Consider the following 23,441-nt stretch of genomic DNA (forward strand, 5'->3'; position numbering starts at 1 on the left):
TAAACACAAAACTTTGTTTTTTGAGACCCCGGAGGATGCCATGGGTTGGCTCGATGCGCAAGGATGTCCCCAGGAGCCAGAAGTTCGGACGGAGAAAGAGCACGGAAGAGATAAGTAATGCACAAAGAAGGTGCCACAAGATGGCGCGGCACGTGGGACTTGAATATAGTCGTTTGCGCAGCCTTCAGTAGAGAAGGTCAGACTATTGCACTAAATGTTACAAGCACTGTAGTTATTATTGAATTAACGGGAGCCTTACAGAGCGGTTCTCTTTACCCCACAACAACTTTAGTTAAGTGGCCATTAGGGCGACTTCACCCTACTGAGCTCTGTGCATTGTTTGGTGCTTGCAGGGCTAGATGTGGGGGTGCCTGAGTTCCGAGAATGGAGCTGGGCAGCAGTTGGAGTGTGTGATGTTGGGGAAGGGACGGGTGGAGGGAGGGGAGGGAAGTTGGGAATTTGCCGTGTACATAGTTATGGGGAGTTTGAGCTGGTACGAGAAGCTACAAGCAAAGATGGAGAGCTGTATCTGTATCACGTGGGCAAAGGGGAGTCGCTACACGGAAGGCAAGAAGACACTCATGAGCCATGGGGGACCTTAAGATCGTAACATGGAATGTCAGGGGACTGAACAGTTACTTAAAGAGAAACAAAGTCATGATGTACTTAAAAAGACAGAGGGCCTCATTCCGAGTATGGCGGTAAGGGATAGCAGCCACCGGTAACGAGACCGGTGGCGGTAATCCCTTACTGCCATACTCCGAGTTCCCTCTGCGCCCTCGCCCTTAACGCCTGCTTTGAGCAGGTGTTAAAGTCGAGGGCGCAAAGGGGCCTCCAAGCCAATAACGGTGACCGTAATGAACGGTCACCGTTATTTGCATCTTCCCCATTCCCATTGAGCCCTATGGGGGCTCATTTGGGAATGGGGAAGAGCCTTGGTGAATTAGGAATTACCGCCCCGCCAACCTTGGAATGGGGCGGTGATTCCGCCATCCACCAAGGCGCTGCCGGTCCGGGTACGGCGTCAACCAAGGCGTTAATAGCGCCATTGGTTAGCGCCGTACTCGGAATGAGGCCCAGAAGATTGATATTGCGTTGTTGCAGGAAACACATTTGACCCAGCAAAAATTGGAACTGGTGGGGAAGAAGTGGAGAGGTACTGTAGTAGGCTCTTCGTATTCTGCCTACGCTAGGGGAGTGCTGGTCTGGGTGGCACAGCACATTCCGCTCCAATTTACACAAGAGGTGGTGGACACGGAGGGGAGGTTGGTCATATTAAAGGCTTTGGTAGAGAATAGAGAGGTGTGCATTATAAATATGTATGCCCCCAACCAAAACACTGCGACGTATTTTAGAACCCTGTGTACTCATCTGGGCGCGTGTATGGGAGGAGCGGTTATCTGGGGAGGGGATTTCAACTGCGTGCTCAACCCAAAGGCAGACAGATCTGATGGGAAGATTGATAGGCCCACCCCAGCGGCCAGGGTATTGCAGACATTACTAGATGACTTTGTGCTGGCGGATGTTTGGAGACTGAAACACCCTAGTGAAACACAGTACTCGCACTACTCAGCTCCGCAGCACCTGCACACGAGGCTGGATTACTTTTTTGCCACGCCAGATGTGGTGATAGAGACCACCCAAATACACTATAGAGCGAGGGTCCTGTCGGACCACTCGCCTCTAGTGCTGAGCTGGCAGTACTGCCGCCCCAGGGCGTGGATACCGACATGGCGCCTCCGGGCAGAGGCGCTCCGAGACCCAGTCTTCAGGAAAGATATCAGGGATGCGATCACACAGTACTTTGAGGTAAACACAGGCAGCGTAGATTCAGCGTGCACGCTCTGGGAAGCCTTTAAGGTGGTATTGCGGGGTGCTGCGATTGCTAAGTCAAAAGGCCTACAGGTTGGGGTCCTAACGGAACTAGAGGAAGCGGAAGAGAAACTGGAGCGCGAAAGCAACAGGGTGGGAGGGGATGCGGAACTTGCACTCGAGTTGCAGCAGAGGTGCGCAGAGCTTTGGGAAAGGCTCTGCAACCTTAACTACAAGAAGTATGTTGAGAGGCAACATGCAGGTGGGGATAAAACTGGCCGCTTGTTGGCGTGGTTATATAAGAGCGAAACCCCCAGGCCCCCGATTAGGACAATAACTAGAGAATACGGGGAGGTGGTTGACACGCAGGAGGGAGTCAACGAGGCATTCTTGGACTATTATAGAACATTATATGAGGACAGAGGAGGGGACAATCGGGAGGAGATTAGAGAAACTCTAAAAGACATGGAGTTACCTAAGATTAGTGATGAAGAAAGGGAGGAGCTGGATGCACCGATTACCTTACAGGAATTAGAGGAGGTGGTGAAGCAGCTGCCCACCTGCAAGACCCCGGGCGCGGACGGATTCCCTGGCGAGTTTTACAAAACATATAAAGTGGAAGTACTCCCCCCTATGCTAGAGATGCTCAATGAGTCTTTTGAGATGGGTCGGCTACCGGAATCGCTCAGAGAAGCATTAATTGTGCCGCTCCCTAAGCCCAACAAGCCAGGGCATAGCTGCGGCTCCTATAGGCCGTTGTCAATGTTGAACCAGGATAGCAAGATCTTGACGGCGGTCCTGGCCAATAGGCTGCGAAGGGTTATTAGCAAACTGATACACCCGGACCAGACAGGTTATGTCCCCAACAGAAATATAACCCACAACCACAGGCGACTCCACCGGGTGGTTGAAGAGGGAAACAGGAGCGAGGGGGAAATGGCAGTGGTGTCCCTAGATGCAGTCAAAGCTTTTGACTCAGTGAGGGGCCATGGTTGCCGGCGGCCCTGGAAGAATACGGGATGGGGCCGGGTTATGTTAGGTGGGCAAAATTACTATACAGTGAACCACTGGCCAGAGTACGCACAGGATCGGTGATATCTGAGAGGTGGCAACTCAGTAGAGGCACCAGAAAAGGGTGCCCCTGGTCCCCGATGTTATACATTCTAGCCCTGGAGCCCCTGGCAGTTTACCTCAGACAACAATAGGACATGGTCGGTATTGAGGTAGGGGGAGAGAAACACCTAATATCCTTGTATGCTGACGATTTACTACTATATTTGAAATATCCGGAAGAAAATCTTCAGTATATTCTAGAGGTTATGGAAAAGTATGCAGAACTGTCCAGCATAGCGGTAAACCCCCAAAAATCGAGCATGATCACATTGGGGAGCTACATAGGAGCCCCTCAGGAACGGTTGCCAGTGTTGTCCGTACCTTGGGCGGCTGATTCCTTCCGCTACCTCGGAATAGATGTGTATCATACGGTGGAGGGGGGACACTTGCATAACACCGAGGTGGCTGTGAAAAAAATCTGAACAAATATGAAGTTTTGGGAGAAGCTGCCGCTGGCGATGATGGGACGGGGGGCGATGCTCAAAATGGTTGTCCTGCCCAGGCTGTTACATTTCTTTAGTAATATACCATACTTGATACCCAAAAAGTTTTTTGTCAAACTGAACAGCATGTGCAGGGACTTCCTATGGCATGGCACTCGCAATAGAGTGGCGCTATGGAAGCTACAGAACTTCCATGATAGAGGGGGCATTAAGCTGCCGAATTTTGAGGCCTATTATGTAGCTAGTCAGTCGCAATATGTAACCAAATGGCTCTCTGATGAAGTAACTCCTGAATCTAGGCTGTTTGGGCAGGACTGCACCCTGTTTTACCTAAATGAGATTATCTGGGTGCCTAGACTCGAAATGAAAGAACGCCCGGGTATGCTGTTGCTTGGGTGGAAGATGTGGCACAGAGTATGCCAACTGATGGAGAACCCGTACCCATGTTCCCCACAGGTGCCGCTAGTCGCCTTAGCTGGGGGAGACAACCAACTCAGAATGATAATTAGGACCTATTGGGAATCGGTTGGGCTGGTCACATTGGGAGATGTATGGCAAGAAGGGATTATTAAAGATTTCGAAGAACTGGGAGAAGAGACAGGTTTGCATAGAGGCCAATATGTCACGTATCTTAGGCTAGTTCAGACTATTCGTAAAACCTGGCCAGAGACTGTACTGGCGGAGGAGCCAGACGTCCTAATGGGAACAATATATGACATATCAGAAGGAGGGCACGAGATCTCTAGACTGTACGAGATGGTGATGACCCGGGTGGGGAAGGATTTGACTCATTTGAGGCTGGACTGGGAAGCGGAGGTGGGGGCACAGATGGCCGATGGAATGTGGGAACGTGCTATAGGATACCACAAAAAGGTGTCCAGAAATGCCAGATTGCAGCAGATACAGTTATACATAACGAATAGAGCCTATATGACCCCGAAGAGAATATCCAAGTTTGTAAACGCAGGAAGACAAGCATGCCCAAAATGCGATGAGGAAGATGCTGATATGACACACATGTTCTGGTCTTGCCCAGTGATTGAAGCCTTTTGGGGGGAAGTGGCACGGAAACTAGCGGATAAAGGGGTCACGCTCAACATAGATACGGCCTGGGCCTGCCTGTTGGGAGGGTTTCCCAGACCATGGAATACTAAACATCTTGGGAAACTGAGGGACATGGCATATGTGCTTGCTAAAAGACGGATTGCCATGTGCTGGAAGGAGAGCCACAAGCCACGGGTTGAGGTATGGTGGCGGGACTTGCAAAAAGGGGCGGAGGCTGAAACGGTGGTGTGGCAGGAGGCATGTAGCAAGTGCAGGGAAGAAGAAGTGGGTAACCTGATGGCTTGGAGAATGTTAATAACAGGACTGTTTGGCACAGTAGTGGATTCTGCAGTTTTGGAAGGAAGCGATACCCAGCCACACGCAGCGGATACAGAACGAGAAACGCAAATAAGCTCTTGAGGGAGGGGGGATTTAGGGAGCAGTAACGTGCGTTAATTGATGTTCACGAGTCTGTTGTAAATAATGCTCCAAGTTTGGTTTGTATTGTTTATTTGTTTTCAAAATAATTCTTTTTTTTTATAAGGATGATCTGTGTGTTGTCTGCGTAGTTGTAGCAGGTAAAATTGTAGGAACAGATGAGTGCGGACAGAGGGCAGGGGAGATAGGGATGCTCCTTAGGGGGCTCCCTTTGTTACTGGTTGTGAGGTGGAGGTGTATGGCTGGAGGAGCATGATTTGTGAATGATTAGAGATGAAAGGAGATCCAAGAGAGGGTTGTGTCTTTGATTCTTAATGAGTGTAGTGTCTCTAGGAGGATGGTGTGGACAATGGTATCAAAGGCAGCAGACAGGTCAAGAAGGACGAGTACAGCGCAGCCTTCTGCCTCAGCTGTTCTTTTTAGGTTATTCCGACATGGACACTAGGGAAGATTCTGTTCCTCAGAGTGGTCTGAATCCACATTGCGTAGGGTCCAGGAGGTTGTTCGCTTCAGTGAAAAGGCTAAGCTGCTTGTATGCTGTGAGGTCCATGAGCTTGGCCATGAAGCGGGTGTTAGAGATAGGCCGGTAGTTCTGCGGGAGGAGTGGGTTGAGTGTAGGTTTTTTGAGGAGGGCTTTGGTGTAAGAGGTTTTTAGAGCTTTTGGGAAAATTCCCTATGTTAGGGAGTGGTTGATGATTGAGCATGGGATACTCCCTGCACAGGTTGAGGATAGGATGTTTTTGAGGAGGGTGGGTGGGCAGGGGTCCTCAGGGGAGCCTGATGGGCGGCTTTGTGCTGGGAGCTAGAGGATCTCCTGATGGGTGATTTAAGTGAAAGAGGTGAAAGTTTGTGTTGTGGGGGGCTCATAATGGGGGTTGGGCTGTGGGTGGTAGGGGGTGGGTGCCTGTTTTCTAATTTAGACGTGATGGCAGAGTGTCTGTCGATAGCGAAATTGTGGAAGTGTTCTGATAGGGTGTCACATAAGGATTGTGAGATTGGTGGGGGGAGGTTCAGAGATGATTCTATGTAGTTCCTTTACTTTTACTTTACTTTATTCGATTTATACCACTCACACCATAACTGGCCCATAGGCATATGGACGCAGAAGATGACACCTAAAAAAAAAGAAGGAATAGAAGCAGACAAACACCCATCAGCGTAGAAGGCTGATCTAGTATACCTGTCAAAGGTGGGAACAATGGCCAGATGATAGGGAGCTATTTAAAAAGATAGGTCTTCAGTTTCTTCTTAAACCTCACCAGGGATTCTTCCCCTCTGAGCTCGGGCGGAATTGAGTTCCAGAGTCTGGGGGCTGATGAATAAAAAGCTCTCTTATTGACTTGAGCCAATTTGGCTCTTGGTACCAATAACAAATTAGAATGATCTGATCTCAAATGTTTTACCAGGGGCTTTTTCATTATCTTCCCTGCCAGATATTGCGGATTAGATCCATCCAGACATTTGTGGAACTGTATCCTAGCTTCCACCGGGAGCCAATGTATACCCCTCCTGGCTTCTGAAATATAGTAATATTTTTTAAGTCTGACAATAGCTCAGACAGCACTGTTCTGGATAACCTGTAGTCTGGAAATGTCACCTTTATGTCACCCCCGTCAGAAGGCTACTACAATAGTCAATCTTAGAGCCTATTATTGCTCTAGCAATCGTCTCACTGCTTTTAATGGAAGGTAAGGGCATATATGAGACAAAAGTCTTATATAATAGGAGCCGGTCGACACAAGATTACTAATGTACATTCTAATTTTGATGTTTTGATCCAGGTAAACTCGAAGCATTTTTATTTTCTTTTTAGTGGGAATTTTACATTCTGCTATACTAAACTCTGCATATTTGAGGCCCAATCTAGCAATTCTGGGACTTGTGCCTATTATCATGAGTTTAGTTTTTTCATTATTGAGCGCAAGCTCGTTCTCCACTATCCATCTTTGAATAAGATACAATGGGCCTCATTACGAGTCTGGCGGCAACCAGCCAGTTTTTCTGCCTCGGTTACCACTGGACTCGAATTACCATTCCACCTCCGTGACTCCCGGAATTACCAGGGCATTACAGAAACATTGATGAGTACTGGGTCAGGAAAGTGCTCTCCAAAGGATTACTTGCTGACATCTATAGAACCTAAGTTATTCTAAATATTGCCTTGGCCTTTTTTGGAATAAAAACAGTGCACTAATGTTCACACACTGCCACTAAAGCAATTGGACAACACAGCCCCAACACAATCACTATTACTTGTTCAATTGCAATTTAAATAGAAGAGGAGAGAAAAATGAATTTTAAAATGCACCCAGTATAACACAGTATGACCACAGTACAAAAGGCCATGCCTAGCAATTGCACCCAGCCAAAATCCCTGGCATCTCCACCAAAATATGTTACTATGTGTATATCTCTAGGTCACTTCCAACATAATGTGCACAATGTATCTCTGATTCTTTGTTTGCTAAAGCATGGGGAACAAGCTCACAATCTTACTTTTTGTCTTTATCTGGGACTCTTGGCGAAGGCAATTCCAGACCTGGTGCTAAACCAAGAACACTTATTTTACCACTCTATGCATCACAAAAATAAACAGATCACACAATAACCAACCATGCACAGCTTCTGTGATTCACTTTATAAATCTTTTGCAGTCCATACAAAAACACAATACATGTAAAACATTGGGAAAAATCATTGGGACAAATCATATCCCTGCTTAGCAGATACTACTGTTTTTACAACTTGTCAATGCATTTATATTTGCAGTTATTTTAGTATCAATTTCCCTGGCTTCTTCAACAGCAGGCAAAAACCTCTCTTCCGTGCCCAGCGAAGCAGGCCTCTCCTTTAGCAAACCTGGCAGAACATATGCATTTTTATATGCAACCTTGAGATATAACTGTTACTTTTGAAGTGCAGCAAACTCCCTTTTTTAATAAGTGGCTATCTCTGTACAGGAAAATACATTTGTTCTCCAGTGAATGGAAAAGAACTGTCTTTCCCCTTTTCGGGCCTAATCTGAAATTTCACTAATTAGGATAAGGTTATTGCTAATAAGATATTTCTCTTTATTTAGCACTTATGCTTACCAAACAATAGCTGTCGCTTCGTCTGCATGGCAGGATGCATGCCATCTCTCCCTTCCAACAGCTTTTGGGAGTCCAACGAGAACCTTGGCCATGGAAATAACCATAAGCTACCGCCACATTCGATTTTCCTGTAATTGTGGCCGGCCAGCCACAGTATTTCACCCAGATGTACTAGTAGCTGCTCAAGGCCCATACTTATGTATCCTTGATATTGACTATGTGCATAGTGCCATCCTGCGATTACCTGTTAGGACCTTGCCTTTGCCGAACGATCATTAACATAACTGTGTGTAAGTATTGTACAATATTGTGTTAGCCTTGTATCTATTTACCCTCAACATCTTGATAAGCTGCTAAACAAATTGGAGGCCTTTATTTCATTGTTTGCCTGAGTTCATCCAACCATATAGCTGTAACTCTACTTGACACACCCTGCCTCACCTCCAGAGTCAGCTGACTGCTCCACTCATACTATGAATGCTCTCATGTGTCTCTTTGCAAAACTGTTGCTTCTTCTACTGGTTGATAGTTACTCCAGTACAGCGGGAGACCCTATAGACCGAAAGGGCCAGTTCCCTACCATGTCCACCCCTACCTCACTACGTTTAGGTATAAAGCCAACCTAATTCCTACCTCACCTTCAATATTGTCTTCAGCCAACATCCATCAAACCTACTACCTTCCTACCAGAAGTAAAACTATTTAGCATGCATCATAACATAGATGCGGCCACCTCTACTGGTTTAAAAGGTACTTTATCTCCTAGCCAAGAGCCTCAAAGCCTTGTTACCAGACTAGTACCTAACATAACATGCTCCATTGGAGCTAGAAATGTCAGACGTAATTCAAGACTTACCAAAACAAACTCTCCTCAGGTTTGCCTGGCTACTGAACCGAGTCCTGTGCTTAACAACCCAGCCACTAAGACTAAAAGCACACAAACAAAACATCCACCAAGACTAACAGCACAAAAGTAAAAAAAGACTAGTCAGAGAAACTCTGATAGTATCCCTCCTAAGATGGATACCCTGATAATCAAAAGGTGCCCTAATCAAGATCCTTGGCAGCACATGCCATTGACATAGCTGACCTGATCACTTCTGAAAAACTAGACTTCTTAGCTATTACAGAGACTTCCACGCAGCTGCTGGCCCTTCGCTCCTACTTGTGATTCCAGAGAACTATACTATCTTGAGAATCGATGGAGAAGCCTCTAGAGATTGTGGCTTTGCTTTTATTGCCAAGTCTAATCTAGTGCTAAGAGTATCCTTGTCACCCCATGTCCAGTCCTGAGAACTGCTCTCTGTGAAACTCCCTATATCGGAGTCTCGGACTGTAACGGCGCACCTAATCTATAGGCCTCAAGGTCTCATAGGCTCCTTCAAGGAAGACATTATGACTATAATATCCACCACCACCAAACCTACCTTGCAGATACTAGTGCTAGGAGACTCTGACCTTGGTCTTGATTACCCTAACAACCAACATGCATTGGTGCTCTCGAACACCCTTACTGAATTTGGCCTCACACAAAGAGTCAAGCAGCCTACCCATGATAAATGCAGAACCTTAGACTGGGTAGCTGATCTCAATTGCGAGACTGTGATTACATCCATTGTTCCCCAGTCATGGACTGACCACTACTTCACTATACAAGCTAGTACACCACCTATCAAGACCATGCTAATATCTCCCCCACTGCTCACCAGGAACAAATGGAACATCACAGTGGACAGGCTTATGCCACGTCTGCAGTCGTTCTTAAACCTGCTGCCGGCTTCTTCTGACCCAGCTACCTTAGTGGATTTATATAACTCCACTATTAGACATGCCCTAGGTATTATTGCCCCACTCAAATTGCATAAGAGTAAACCTAGAGGCCACTTGAACTCACGGTATACACCACAACTAAAAGTCCTTAGAACAGAAAAAAGAAAAATGGAAGTTCAGTGGAAAAACCGCCAGAATAAGGATAACAAATGGAACTTGTTGATAATCTCTGCTAAATATGAAGCTGAAATCCTACTTACTAAACGAGAAACCTACAACGACAGGATTAATAAAGCCAGTTCATGCACCAAGGAACTCTTTATTATCCTTAGAAAACTGGAAGCCCCTCTTCCTCCTCTGGACACGTGCACTAAGGATCAAGTATGGTGCACTAACATCCAGAATGCACTCTCTAACAATATTTCCCTCCTACAAAGTAAAATGTCAGAGAAAAATGTGAACCTGTCATTTCAGAAGAACCAAGATCAGATTCTGAAACCCTTTCTGTGCTTCAAATTTGCACAAATCACTACCCGTGAGGTGGTAAATATCATTGCTTCACTTAAATCTTCATGGTGTCAGGGTGATATTTGCACAGCCCAGATTATCAAAGAAGCGGCTAGTGAGCTGGCTCCCTACATTACCAAACTAATGAATGCTTCATTTCTGGCATGTAACGTGCTTACTAATTTGAAGGACGCTTGGGTCATGTCACTCTTAAAAAAATCTTCCTTAGACCCGTCAATCCCAACAAACTACAGATCGATTACTAAAGTCCATTTTTTACTTAAGTTAATAGACAAGGCAGCTTACTTCCAGATACAAGTCTACTTGGAGACCAACAATCTCTTAGGGCTTCTTAGGGCTTCGGCAATCCGGTTTTAGAGCTCTTCATGGCACAGACATGGCTTTGATAGATCTGAAGACCTACATTGATTTAATCAAAGACAACAGGAAACTTGTCCTCCTACTCTTACTGGACTTGTCTGCCACTTTCGATCTGGTGGACCACCAAGTGCTATATAAACACCTGTCTACTACGGTCCTCCATTCATTTCTTAATAATCGGTCAGTGAGAGTGTTCTCACCTGCAGCCTCAGCAGATCCCACACCTATAAAATGTGGTGTAGCCCAAGGCTCTTGTGTATCACCTACTATGTATAATGTCTACACCAAACCTCTGTTTCATGACCTGGACCATATGGGTGTCACCTACACTAACTGTGCAGATGACACCCAGATCCTGATCCCACTTACTGGTGACTATGATACTGACCTGGCCTTGGTGAACAAAATCTATCTAATCATTCAGGCATGGATGGCCACACACGGCCAATGCCTGAATGATGATAAAACGGAGCTCCTGATCTTAGGAACATGGGCCAACATTAACAAACTGAGCAGTAAATACTTAGCCTTCAACATTGACGGCATCAACAATAATGTGGCTAAAGAGGTTAAAATATTAGGTTTTTACCTAGATTCAACCCTCAGCCTAGACAAACAAATTAAGGCTACCGCCTCAGCAACAGCCTATACTTGCACGTTGATACAGGCTTTCAAACCATTCCTCTCCACAGAAAGCTGCATCACCCTAGCGAGAGCCTTAATTCTTTCCAAACTGGATTATTGTAATGCCCTCTACTTAGGGGCACGTACATACATTGTCAGCAAACTCCAAATTCTTCAAAATAATGCCCTGAGAACTGCCCTAAGTATACCTAAGAGACAACATATCTCAGAGGCTAGACGGAACATTAACTGGCTTACTGTTAATGACAGAATTAATTTCAAAACTGTCTCGCTCACCTACAAATGCCTCAATAACTCAGCCCCACTCTATTTAATGGGAAAAATTATCAACAAAACATCCACACACCCAAATAGGTCAGCCAAATCTTTCTGCATCATAGTCCCAAGATTTCATCTGAAAAAAGCAGTAGCCAGCAGCTTTCCCGTTATGGCCGCCCAATTATGGAATTCGCTTCCCACTGATCTGAGAACTGACCAGTCCTTTTACAGTTTAGGAAAAACACTAAAAAATGGCTCCTCACTAAGGACGCATGACGTGCTGCTGGATACTCTAGTTCTCCTTCTCATGCACATCTCTGTAGACTTTTATGTAAATTACTGATGTAAAGTTAACTATGTGTGCACTATTAGATTTTCTGTTTATAATGTCTGTAATTTTTATATAACATCTATAATTTCTCGTATATAATGTCTGTTATTTTCCTATCTGCAAGCTGAAAACTGAGGCATGCTTATAATGACTGTAACTTTATATGAAACTGTAACTTTGAAACCTACCTGTATGCGCTCAGATACCTAAGGGTGCGGTTCGCTTTACAAAGTAATAAAAAAAAAAAAAACATCTCCCTCCTTCTGCACTGAACCCAGCTGAAGTCTCCCAGCACAGCTCAGCTCAGCACACAGTCAGCCAGCATACCAACCTTCTTTACATTTCTCCTTCTCGCCTCTTCCTTCTTCTTCCATCCAACCTCACTCTGGCCCCCCTTTCCTTTGTTCCTTCTGTGTCTTATACCTTCACTTCTCTTCTGTCCCCTTAGATATATCTTCATAAAGAAAGCGTGTGATTTCACCACCCATTTTCCTGGCGCCTGCCATGAGGTCAATCAAACACCTCCCCTGTAGAAAACACCTATTAAGATTCCTTCTGCTTCTTCACCGGGACTTCTGTACAGCATTCTTTCCCCAGGCCCGGATGAATGTACCACTTTTTCATCCTCCGTTTCCTCTACGCATTCTGGTTTAAACAAAGAGTTTTTACAACATGTATTCTGCTGTCTGCCACGTAAACTGCAGTTAAGCTTCAGCTTTCAAATTTTCTGCATTTATTTCTAATCCCACATCAGTGTGAATGGTGCCTTTTCACCCACAGCCTGAAATGTGGACTACGGATAAGCAACCCCATTCTAATTACTAATAGATTTTTTGTTAATGTTAGTGGCTGATGGTTAGTAGATAGTCAGGTTAATTGTTAGCCCACACACTACACTACACTGTGCATTGCTAAACCCCCAAATGATGCCTTCTTTTGTTTGGGATGATTCTCATCAGTGCCTCACATCAGTCCCAAATCTCACATAAGCTGCATACTAGGATTCCTTTTACATTGGTGCTTACCTTCCCTATTGAGATCAGTGGCTCTGTTGAAATTAGAGCCCTGCTGAAATGAGTGCACTAATTATACCTACAAAACCCACTTTGATGTCTTTCTATTTAATTGGCTTTCCAGTGACATCCAATAAACATCAGAGGTTTGTGCATTGATGTCTGGGGCTGGGCTACACCCAACTTTATGAGGTAGGGCCCAGCTGTAGAGGGAGCCCTTTGGCCCTTTGACCTTTGCTGGGAAGGCTTGATACCTTCCCAGGAGAGCAGGACATTACTCCAGGGGGGGCCAGAGCTGCGGTCACTGCTCCAAAGGGAAGGGAACTCTGTCCGCACAATAGGAAGGTCACACCAATACGTTCATGAGTGGGGTCTCTTTGATATAAGTGAGACAGGGGAGACAGGTAACTATGGAAGGGGGAAGCCCCTCTCTCCCCTTAGTTTAATCATTGCTGGACTTCAGAAGAAGGCTTTCACTGGACCATTATTGTGGTACATTCTGCCCAACGTCCTGAGCCATTGAGGTGAAGATAACGCTTTACAAGGAAGGAGGAAGACCTTTCGCCCAACCACTTCAGGGGAACATTTGGATTGACCTGCTTTTAGGCAAGGCCTGACTCCTGGCTGGAACACTGGTACCCAGAGCCCTGCCTACTGAAAGTGGCAACCCCTGCAGATGCTCTCTTTCATCCTTCCTGGCTGGGAAAATCAGGAGAAGGACTAGTCTTCCCCCAGTGAAAGGTGTCACAGAACTCTAAGTAAGACACAACAGTATTTAACAGTGGTTTTGTCCACCCGGCCTTGTTTTATGTGCCTTAGTACCGATTAAGACCCCACTCCATACCTTTTTAAAAGACATTTGTTTAAACTTGAGCATTGATGCAAAGACAATTGCCTGGATACCTTCACACCCAGAGTGCCCATTTCAACCAAACGCCTGCATATTCTGTGTATTTCCTTACAGGGACACATTTTTAAAAATGTGTTTGTCTGTCCTTTCATTTTGATGAAAGTATTTCTATAGGACCTTGATTGGACATTTATTTTGGGCGATTCCTTGCTGGCACGAACCCCTCTTGAAATGTATATGCTGCCGTCAGCTCATTCTACCCTAAGAGGAGAGGCAGGTGTACCTCTCATGTTTTGTCTATTTTACCTTTGTGTTTGACATCACTGTTGCTCACCTTGGAAGCAAGACGACACGCAGCAACACAGGTTCGATCACCGGGTCCGCGCTTAGAAACCTCTGGGTATTAAGCCCATCATAAATAACCTATCATATCATATCATACTCCTGCAGAGCAGTAGTCATTATGTCCCACTCATTTACAACCATTTTCCAAGGATATGCCGAGGATTGTCATATTGCTTTCCCCCTCCAGAGCCATCCCCTCACTGCATATATCAGAGTGACTGCTCCTACTTCAAGATGGATGACAACCACCTCCTCCAGAGGGCCTTGAAGACCGAGATCATCTTCTTTGTCAGTCCCATTTCTATGGCCCTTCTCTTTGCATGCACCCTGACATTGGGGCTCCCCCACCCTCACCACCTCCACCATAAACCTTGGAGTAATCCTTGCCAACCGATTATCATTTGCTCCCCATATTTAAGAACCTTCCCAAAATAATCCCATTTCCAGCTATACGCCCTCCACAGCTTAATACGTCACAAGTAGACAAGATTACATCTGCTTTAATGCAATCCTGACCTGACTATTGCAAGTCTTCTCTCTTGGCTCCCTAAGAACTTGGCCAAGTGACCCAAAAGAAGGCTGCCAGGCTTATAGTAGACCTTAATCCAGGCTCAAAAGACTTGCGTCAAGCTGGCTAACATCTGTCCTGCCATTTACCATGTCCATGGTAAATCGTGAGGTTTTAGATTAATGTCGGCCTGTTTGGATTTTTAAAATATACTGATGCTTTATTAGCCATTTCTTAAGCATTTTTTGGTCTTTTGGCCTTGGATACACTTCTGTGCCCACATCCCACTTTAGTTGTATGCTGTTTTATTATTTCAGCACAGGAGTTGGAAAGCAGGACATCATATCTCAGCTTTCCATCCGGTGTACAGGATTTGCATCATCTCTCCAAGCCCAACTTGCATGATTAAAAGTCTGACACAAAGCCTGTTTTGGCCTATTTTGGCAGTAGGTTACTCTATTTGTAACAGTGTTGCCCGTGTTGTCGTTGGGTGCTCATGCTTGTGCTGTCCATGTTGCCCAGACTGCTCGTGCTGTTGTCCGGTAAATTAGTGGCGTTAGCTGCATTTTGTTGATTTTTGTTCTTTGCTTAGCTGTTATTAAGCATGCTCTTAATTTGTATTTCAAAATGTCCTCAGATCACTCCAGGGTGATTTTGGATTACTAGCTGTTCCCGGCGTAACATACGCTGTTCTAACATATCTTAAAGGTCAATATCGGTCGGTAGTTCATAGGGTCACTTATGTCACCCTTCTTAAATATCTGAATTACCACTGATCACTTTGAGGAAGGGAGCGTAGGTCCCTGTGACTTATTAATGGTCATTGAAAAGGCTAAATGTATCAGATGGAATGAGAAGTATGCACGGTATAAGAACAGTATCTAATTCAATCGATCCCACAGGCCTCAGTGATGTGTCTTTGTAGGTGCGTAATTGCCAACCTTGCTTCATTGCAGAGTCCCTGTGATGGCATAAGATTATGTAGTAGCATAATTACAGCACCTACTTTCAGTTGTAGCTCACAAGGAGGCATTCATCCTACAGCATTATGCTCTTTATCGATTGACACTTTGGGCTGGTAATTAACAGTTCATTGGCTCAGGAACCTCCACATCCTGTGTGAAGAGAAGTGGGGGTGGAAAGAAGTAACTTCTGAATGTTTGTGGCAGTGGAAGGTGAAGGTGACCGCGTAGCACTGTGCTTATTCTGTTTGTTGAAATGGTAGCTGTTGTTGAAGTGGGTGCACTTTGCCATTTGGACAGCAGAGGGCAACCAAACACTGATAAATTGGATACATATGTTGAAATAATAGCTGTTATTGAAGTGGGTGCACTTTGCCATGTGGACAACAGAGGGCAACCTAACACTGAGAAATTGCATCAGCTGAGTACAGAAGCATACCTTAGTGTTTTATATGTATAGATATATTATATACATCTCTATCAAAAGATTTGGTAACCACTCCGACCCGATATTAATCCGGTTTACTCCTTTACGGATGCTACCAATGTACTTCTCACCATTCCAGCCATTCATTGTGTTACTCCTTTAGATGTTCAGGCTGTAAAATATTTTGGATCCCACTTACGATAAAGTATTTGTCTCTCTGGTGAAAACGTTATGACTTTCTTGTATTCTTCCATTTAACTTTAACTACCAGGGCTACTATTAAATCAAATCTTTATTACCATAAGGGGGCTCATCTTTCCAATATACCTTCTATAACTCAGTCAACCCCCTTCATTCAGTCATGATTCTTTATTGTCTCTGTCATCAGCTCTCATAAACTGTCAATCAGCTATTTTCTCTTCTTCATGAATTTTGGACACAGTTCAGGTGATGTCACTTGATCTTTTATTCCTAACAGAGATATGGTTTTCTCTTTCTTCAACCGTCCATTTTGATGAAATTGTCCTTAAGGTTTTTACTACTTTGCACCAGGACAGAGTGGGGAAAAGAGGGAGGGCTGACTTGTGTTACTAATAATAATTTGGCCAGTAGACAGCGATAATCCTTGAGGTTTATCTTATGTGAGCATCTTTCTTGTTCTATTATAGTATCAGCCCAACCCTCAATTGCTTTTCACTTAGTAGATCACCCACCAGGTTATGCTACACAATTTAATTCACCTATCTCAAACTATAGTTCAATGGTCAAATTGTTTAATTCCTTTTACGATTTCACTACAACGGTTGCAGAATATCAGACAGCTGGTGACTTCTAAATCTTTTTAAAGATATTTTAACCATGTTTCTGTCTCTGATATTGAAACAACATTTAGTTCCATGGCATTTTTTAGTGTAAAAACAGGCAGACATGGATGAGTTCTTTACTGATTTTACCTTTCCAATAACATCTGTGGCAGATAAGCTTGCTCCCTTGTACCTGCAGAAAGTCACAACACTGCTCCAATCTATGGCATCCAACACCAATAAACACATGATTCATCGTTTGCAGTAAATGTGGACTGACACGGCCCTTACCACTCTGCTTCAAGCCCGCCGTTAACATAAACATGTCCTTACTGGAGCTAAATCTGTTATGTGTTAAGGATCTGTATTGGGATATACCTCTGTAAAGCGCTCTGTTGCTTCTCGAAGCCAGGTCCTTGCTCAATAAATACAACAATAATAATAATAATAATAAATAAATCCGTTTTTTACTCAAATCTGGAATGCTATAAACACACCTCTATGTCTATTGCATAATGTAAAGCATTGCCTTATTTTTTTTTTATTTGATTTCATTGATTAACAATTTTTACAAACAAAACATACAATGTTTTCCTAAAATTAGTTGGGTATTCCCCTTACAAAAAGAAAATGGAGTTGAGTAAGTTATTTTCCCTTTGCCTTATTCCTCTCCTTACGATGTCGATGCAATATTCCACTGCTACAGAAGGCATTAGTAATCATTTCTATATTAATTGGCGAGCCTCCAGTTAAAAGCAATTGCAAACTAAAGTCCATTTTCCTGCTTTTCGTTTTCGTAATCAACGTCTCATGCCTCAAACGATGCTTATTTGACAATTTGCCTTATGATATCCTTGTCCCTCCTTTGACTACACCGTAACCTACTTGCACGGCTGATAACATCTTAACAGCTAAAATGTATGAATGCATCAGTAGCCCTCAGCAGTTTTCCTACAAGTCTAAAAACAGGACTTGATCGTCCTCTTCTGAAAAAACTTCACTAGATCCAGATTTCTCAAACAATTATCGGCGTCTTACTAGCTTCCTTTTATTGGAAACAATCTTTAAAAAGTTGTCGCTTGCTGGCTATTGGATCCATCAGTCTGAGTTTAGTCCTCATTATGGTACTGAGTCTGTGACCCTTCAATATTAGACGTCCCACAAGGATCTGTTCAGACTTTGTAATCTACATGTTGAACCACTTGGCAATATTGTACAGAAACATAAGGTTAATATGCACCTATATGCGAATGAAACACAGTTGCATTTGAAAGTCTCTTGTATTCGGGATACCTATAATCTTACCTGTCAGATCGATATCTAAGCTTGGATGTCATTAGTGATTCTGAAGTGCAATTCTTTCAAGGCTGAATTTGTGGGTTTTTTTCTATTCCCATCATTTGGTCAAATGATCAGGCTAAATAACCAGGAACGATGATCATTCTAAAAAAAACAAAAACACAAACGGTCAATTCTCCACTGTCTTTGCTGAGAAAAGTAAAGCCTTTCACCCTGCCCTGGGCTCTTTTGGAGCATAATACAGGCTTTACATTCTGTTACATATTGATGGTGACAACACTGCACTTTTCAGCACTGCTCACTGTTGTCTTTGCTCACTAAAATATTCTGTTCATGCTGCTGCCCGGTTTATCACGGGGAAGACAAAGTTTGATTCCATTTCACACCCCCTGGCTGAGTATCACTGGCTCCCTTAACACGGGCGGCGGTGCCGTTACCAGCAGAGTCAGCCCGCCACTGAGGTGTTTATCGCCATTAGCAACTAGGTGATCCTTTTGGTGATGGCACAGGCGCTCATGTGGCGAAAAAAGGTTTTCCAGCGGGTACCTTGTGTCTCATGTTCCCAGGGACATTGCTCCTCATTGCCATTGCCGGCTTGCAATCTACTGCAGAGTCTGTGTAGGAGGAGCGCTGTGTAATGAATTAAAGTGTGCACAGATAATTTGTTGGTACTGTGCAATCGGTGAGCGGTGTTAGAGGCAGCCATGTTGCGTTGAGTGAGTTTGAATTGTAACACAGTACTTCAATTATGCATCCAGAGAAACAATGAATAAAAGGCACTATTGCGTTTTTTAAATTACCAACATAGAATATTTATTTCAAACAGGATAATTTGCTATTTGATGCATACTTTTAATTTAAAGAATGAAATAGTTTAATAGCAATACATGTGCTGAAATACTGTGGTTAAAGAATGATTTGCTGGGAAAGAGGATAGTATGTAGAAAGTGTACTTGAACAGTTCAATCTTTCAATACCAAGAGTGCTAGTGAAATACTTTAGTTACTGGGAGAGGTGTGCAGATAAAGAGGAAATGAAGACGAGAGTATTTGAGAGGTTTGGGAGTAAGTAACTAGAATGAATAGAGTGTAGAAGCAATGTGAAGGGAATGAGAAGAGTACATTTTGAAAGCAGTATTTAATTTTGGGTTACATTGAACATTGCCATGGAATTCTACAGTGCAGTTAGAAACATGGGTGATTACTGGAGTAGGGTGGATTTTGACATACGGTTTGGATTACTAGAAACAGTGTAGGGTAGGGGTAGAATATATAGGGCTGAACCAGCAGTTGAAAGAATTGAAGACCATGTACTTATCTCAGGAAGTTGAGAGACCAATCGTTTTTAATAGAGGATCCTGCTCAGTGGCCGGAGGCAGACATTATTTGTCTACCGTGTAATATTGCATTTGCTAAAAGTTGCACAGTCCTAGCGCGAATGCAACGGTTGGCGTAGATTGTGGATACGTTGGCTTTTTGGGACATTATTGTTATCATAGCGTCCAGCACATTTCTGCCATGTAGTATGTATGAGTACCATATAGGGCTGCTTTTTAACTAGTCTTTGCATGTAAAGTTCCCACAATGCAACTGTACAGGTTCTCAGAACATGACTCCTCTGTTCTGTGATTTGTTCTGCTCTGTAAGTGACGGAGGGCGAGTGTTTATTTCATTAAAAGTGAGTGCGTCATATGTGTGTCCATTTTCATCAGTAATTCGGGTGAAAGCGTTTCGGGGTAGTTCTCGCAGTCCTCTTCTGCGGCGTGCAACGTGCCACTGTATGTCGAGCCACACTTTCCTTTGAAGGGATTCAGGATCTTCAAGGGAAAAGACAGAAGATTCGTGTAGGTGATGCAGAACTATGCCCGTTCAGTCTCGCCAGCATTTCTTGATGATGGCAGTAAAAATGTTATTGGCATTTTGAAAACATGTTTTATGGATTACATTGATGTTGCGGAAGTGGGGTACACTGTTTAAGTGTCAATTGATACCAAAACAGATTGATATAAGTTTTTGGGGTGGTATTCTGTTTCATACTTGAGCGTAAAATGTATTGCGCATGTGTTCCAATTGAGCTTCTTCTAGATTTTCAAATGCAGTGCTTGTGTCTCTTCCGCAAGCCAAGATTTAAAAAGCTCTCTGCCTCATTTCGTGGGATTGTAATCTAATTTTTTGATTTTTCTATTTCAGAAAGTTTATTTTCTGAAATAAAGTGCTACCTTTCAGAGGTTGGAGTGCCATCTGGTGGTCTACATTTAGATTGCGCTTCACTTGTTTCTTCCTTGAGCCACTTTTTAAAGACACTTTTCCTAAGTAAGTCAACAGGGGTGGCAATGTTATTCTTTTGTGCGTCGCTTTGAAGAGACGGGTGGCGTGTAGAATTTCCTGTATCTGGTAATTGCCATTTTGAGGCACGAAGACAGGTTGCTGCATGAAGCATTTTTATTTTTTCATCTGTCACGTGGACTTAGTCGATGCCATTGGGTTTCGAACGGGAAAGGTTTCGCGCTCATGTACGCAGCACGGTATTGTCTACGTGCAGTGTCGGTGGTGAAATGTACGGGTCACATGTATCATTTGACGATATTTTTAAACTGTCTTATTGTGTGCGAGGGCGCAAAGCTACTCGTTGGAGCGCTGGCATATGCAAGGCAAGATTGCATGCGTTCCGAGCATTTAGATTGGCTCGGGCACCGGCCCATGGCACTAATGATGAAACTTGTCTTGGTCGTGCACATACTCGGCACACTCCATGCCACTTCTTTGACACATTCCAACATTCCTTGCCATAAACACGATAATAAGTCTGTTTCAAAAGGACTCAGCAATTCACCTCACCACAACTAGCACAAACGCGACCCTTTCTGGTTGGCTCTGAAGTACTTCAGCTTTAAGTAACAAGATACAGATTTGCCTTAAATAACAAAATATATTGACCCTGCCCTTCTACAACGCCCTCATGCATGCTCCCCTGTTACTAGTTTACTTCCTTGGTATTGGCCATGACAACACACAACCCAAGTATCAGGGGCATGCATTGTCAATACTCCTTTGCCCCTGATGTCAAAAGTATACAGTTTGCACTACTCACTTTTGTTTAAAGTGCAACAAACACTTCCCAACATGTATCACTCCGCTCAAAGAAACCAAGAAAGCGTGCTTCTGGTCTAAAGAAGCCCAGGGATCGTATCTCTCGAGGACTGAAATCTCTGCACTGGCTCCCAGTGGCTGCAAGGATTAAGTTCAAAACCCTCTGCATTGTCCACAGGGCCTTCTGGGGCCTGGGGCCGCAATACCTTCAACTCTCTCTTTCTAAATATCTTCCTTCTCATGTTCTTCGCTCATCCGGCTCCAACTCCCTCAGGGTCAGACGCTTCTCCAAGCAACAAGTTGGCTGTAGATCTCTTTCTTCAGCTGGGGCCTCCCTGAAACTTTAGGAGAATCATCTCCGGTTCCGGAAGCACCTCAAAACCTTTCTCTTTGTTTCTGCTTTTTCTTCCCCTCTCCCCTGCTGACTTCCTGGCTGATACTGAAACTGCACTGGTTACCTGACCACCCTCTGATCTCAGGCCAGGCCCTCTCCCCCGCCAGTCACAATCCTGCACAGCCTTCCTGGCAACCCCAGCACTTGGGGACTGTTTTCTGTATCCCTACAGTCCCACTACCAGCACTTGAGACCTGTTGTCTGAACTTACCCTTGCACTTGCCACCTGCTGGCCGTACCTTTACTTTGTTATTTATCGTATTATCCCATGTACTGCACTGTCCCCTCCCCCTCTCCCTCTGCACTTTCCTCCTTCCCCTTCCCATGCGCAATCTGAATTACACCTGGCCTAGTAGGATCGTTGTCTGTCTTCCTTCTGTTCCCCCTACCTTGCCTCGTGGCGCCTTGAAACACTTGTGTATAGGCGCGTTATAAGTGCCATATCATATCACATCATATCAGGTAGGAATTGCTCTTTATTCTGGAGAATGCCATAGTCGTCATAATTCCTGTCAGGCACTGTTTGTGGGATATCCCTGCACAGGAAAAGTGACCCCAGGTAGGTCGCAGCTGACCTTGATTTCACACTTCTCCCAGTCAATATTCAGACCATATCTGTCTGAAACCATTCGCATAACGTCATCATGTTCTCATCACGTTTAGCTTAATTTGCTGCACTCACCAGGTTATCATCTTGAAAGTAGAAGGCACCGCGTATACCATTAAAAAGAAACCACCCTAACGGATATTGAGATTAAACTGGATATCTCCACACTCTATGCCCGGATTAAAACTGGATGACGATTGCCCTTGTTACGTATTCCACAAATGCTCCAACAAACAAGACTAAAATAGTCCCCAACTGTCCTAGCAGCTCTAAAGAGTCAATCATTTGGAAAAGAGGAAATGGAGATTGCCATTTATTGTTTACTTGTAAGGCGCTTATACAGCAAGTAAAATACTGTTTCAAAGTGCCCACATGGCAAGGGGAGGGAACAAGGGAGTGAAATACATTACAAAAACACAATATTTCAAAGAGCAGTGGAGAGAAAAAGGAAGAAAGGATGAACCTACTATGCCTTATGAGTATTCAGAACGTGCAAGCGCAGCAAGGAGGAGGGCGGAGGGGTAAGTGCTGGCGAGTCCGGGTTCATGGGTGAGGCACAGATGAAGTGCTTGGGTTGTTGAGTGCTACAAAGCCTGGAGCCAGATTAGGAGCAAGTGTAAACCTCCAGGGTGCAGTGTGCCAAAGCAAGTCTGAGGGTAGATAGGAGCTGGGCCAATTGGGTGTGGGAGGTCAGGGTCCCGAGGATGCATAAGGGCCCTGCCAGGATTAGCAGAGGAGAGAGGAAGGGAAGGAGCAGGTAAACAGGAAAGTCTTGAGGAGCTGCTAGAATTTAAGAAAGTTCTGCTCAATGCGCAGAGCTGTTCCACAGGAGGGAAGCAGCTGAGGAAAGTGATTGACCACCTACACTCTGTTTAGCAACACACTTTACACACAAAGAGTTGGTGCCAGAGGAGCATAGTTGTCTAGAAGGAGAGTATTTAGTAAGATAAAGTTAAAGATAGTGATGTCCCCAGGCCCAGACAGCCTTGTGAATGATGCATAGGGGTTTGAATTCAATCCATGCAGCAACCGGGAGCCAGTGAAGACTTCTTAGGGCAGGGGAGATGCGGTCTCTGGGTTTAAGGCCAAGGATAAGTCTGCTGCCCTATTCTGGATTAGCTGGATGGGTCACAGAGTGGGAGAAGGAAGATTCAGGTGACGACTATTGTATTAGTCAATCCTAGAGAGAACCGGGGCTCGAGTAACATTGAGCCTATTGGGGAAATTCCTTTGAGAAGGAAGAGCTGAAAGTGGGACTTCTTAGCAATGTCCTGAGTGTGAGGGAGGAAGGGGAGAGAGCTGTGTGTCAT

The sequence above is a fragment of the Ambystoma mexicanum genome, chromosome 3q, assembly GCF_040938575.1.
Source record: "Ambystoma mexicanum isolate Mex_15411 chromosome 3q, UKY_AmexF1_1, whole genome shotgun sequence".
Taxonomy (NCBI): Eukaryota; Metazoa; Chordata; class Amphibia; order Caudata; family Ambystomatidae; genus Ambystoma; species Ambystoma mexicanum.